Source organism: Myotis brandtii, unplaced genomic scaffold (genome assembly GCF_000412655.1).
Source record: "Myotis brandtii unplaced genomic scaffold, ASM41265v1 scaffold312, whole genome shotgun sequence".
NCBI classification, from domain to species: Eukaryota; Metazoa; Chordata; class Mammalia; order Chiroptera; family Vespertilionidae; genus Myotis; species Myotis brandtii.
The window spans coordinates 3,377,573-3,380,319 of NW_005361955.1; positions in this window are offsets into that span (position 1 = coordinate 3,377,573).

Consider the following 2,747-nt stretch of genomic DNA (forward strand, 5'->3'; position numbering starts at 1 on the left):
CTCTCTCTGGGCAATTTGAACTATAAAGGTATGAAAGGAATCACTTACCAGTGTGAGGGGAGGGGAGGCAAAAGACAAAAGGAGTAGTTGGGAGAGTAATAAGGGAGCCAAAGCAACAAGGAAGCTCCTTGGTAGAGAGATGAGAAAGAATTAAATGAGGAGGTGGCACAGAGAAACAGAGAGGGAGACTGGCCAATGACCTTGTGGCCTGTAGAAGAGGCAGAATAATGATCCATAGAGCATCCTTCTGTCCTCTGAACTTTCTTTTCCTATTTTTAATGTTTTAATATGAAAAATTTTAAACATATACAAGAGTAGGCAGAACAGTATAACAATCCCCCTGCACACATTCTTCAGCTTCGATCATGATCAACGCAGGGCCAATCTAGCTTCTCCTTCTGGATTATTTTTATTTTTTAAAAATCACCTTCTGGTGCATCTACAAAATCCCTGGTGTGAAACACGTTCTTATCAGTAGTCAATGTACAGCCTGCCTTTATTTTCATAGTTAGCTACTTAAGTAGTTTTTTTTTTCTTCTAGAAATTTTCCCATTTCCTCCCTACACTTGATCTTAGCCAAAAGGCCGAGAAGCAATTATTGTAGTAAAACACACATAACATAAAATTATTTGCTATTTTAACCATTTTAAGTGTACAGTTCAGTGCCATTCACATTGTTTTGCAAACACCACTTAGTTATTTTCAATAGTGAATTTGTGAAGCCACCACCCAAAAACTAAGATGTTGACAATAACCTACATATAACCAAATCATTCCATCTCATCCATCCTATGGAGCCCCCCTCCCTAGGTAACCCACATCCTAAATCTTTGCATCATCATCCCCTTATTTTCTTTTGATACAGTTTTATTGCAGGTGTATGTACTCCTACAATCATTTTTTTTTTTCACATTACCAATAGTATATTATGCTGTATGCAGTTTTTTGGAACTTACTTGTTTTCCACTTAATATTGTCAAGATTCATCCCTGTTGTTGTAGGTCACCGAAAATCATTTGTTCAGGCTGCTAATACTCCATTGTGTGAAGAGTCTATGTATCAGACACGTTCCAGTTCTAGTCCACATCTTGATAGCGTGCCCCCTTTTTCTTACATTAACCTGAGTGTGTCTTTCTTCAGCACCGCTAAAACAGCCAGACTAAAACAACTATGCTTCGCTGTTGCCAGAGCGAAGTCACACTAATGCTGATGTAAGGGAAGCAGTGAGATTAATCCTTGGAAAGGTCGAAGACTGGTCACATCCATGAGAAAAGGGCTCCTGTCCCCATGATTTATCTGCAGAGCAAGGTTTGCTCTCAGCTGTGATGGAAATTAAAGAGGAAGCTTTAGGACCTCTGCACTGACCCAAAAATGAAAATCATTTAGCAGCATACAGATGGCAGAGTTGTCATGAAGATCAAATGAGATAATGATATGTGGGAACACTTTGTAAACCCCAGAGCCTTTTTATAAATGTGCAGTGGTAGTGTTGTTGCTGTCATTATTCATTTGCATTGTCTGGGCAAATCATTTTCCTATCCCTCCATGATAAAGGTGGGCCCCAGCAGTCCTGAATTTAAGGTAGGAAGAGAGAAGGAGGGAGATGTGAATATTCATGAAATATCAGCTTAGTTCTTAGTCCCTGCAATGGCTCTTCAACGTAAGAATTATTATCTCTGGTTTACAGATGAGAAAACTGGGCTTGATAATATGCCCAAAGTCCTTTAACTGATGGAGGTGGAGTTTAGTTTAAAATCCAGGTCTGTCTGAATCTGAAGCCCTTTTCTATCTTGCCACACTTCCTGAAATCTGCCTAAGCAGTCCTCACTCTTTCCTCATTCACTGTTCTAATATGGCAGGATGAAAACCTCTTTATGATTTTTCTCAGGGTTTTTTTCCCCCTACGCTGAGACTATTAATGAACTAAAACGGAGTCTAAATAAAAAAAAAAAATCTTTGGGACGACTGGGAGCCTCCTGGGCTTTAATCTGTGGATTTTAATCTGGGAACCAGGCAACGAGGGGTAGCTATGCTTGGGTAGACTTGTCACTTGGGTTGTCCCACCTAGAGAGGCCCCCCGTGGACTGGAGAAGGTGAATTTCACAAGGGGCCACCAGACCTGGGCTCTGGTTGAGGTGATGCCTCTACTTGTTTTAGGCAAACATCTAATCTTCCTGTAAAATGGAATTATGAATGCCCAACAGGGGCTAAGATAAAAGTTAATGTGCTGTAAACTTTATATGTTGGGATGAGGTGATAGAAGGGAAAACAGTTTGAAAACTGCAAAGCATTCCCCCCAACATTAATGCAAGCTGGTATTTGTTTTTATGGCTATCATTCCTCCTCTGCAGAACCCTTTCCCAGAGAAAGCCCTAGAGTAGGAGCTTCTCATAATGCCTGAGGTTTGAGAACTCCTAGAAGGCGAGCAACATGAAGCCATCTAAAGCAAACCAGAGGAAGTCCAGTCTCTGACTATTTATTTTATGAAGTTAGCGGCTGGATATGTTAAGCAAATGTTTTCTTAATTGTGGCGGTATGAGAAAACAATGGGGCAAGGGCTGCCGGGGACAGGGGAGTATCAGGCCTCCACCCCATCCCCAGCCCCCACCACGAAACCTCCAGAGAATGACAGGAAAAAATTAAAGACAGGCCTTTTCTTTTCGTGGTCACATGTCTGCACTGCTGCTGTAATAAGAACCTGCACCAATTAGAAAGGTTTCACCTCCTCCCGCCTGGCTCCTCCCCCA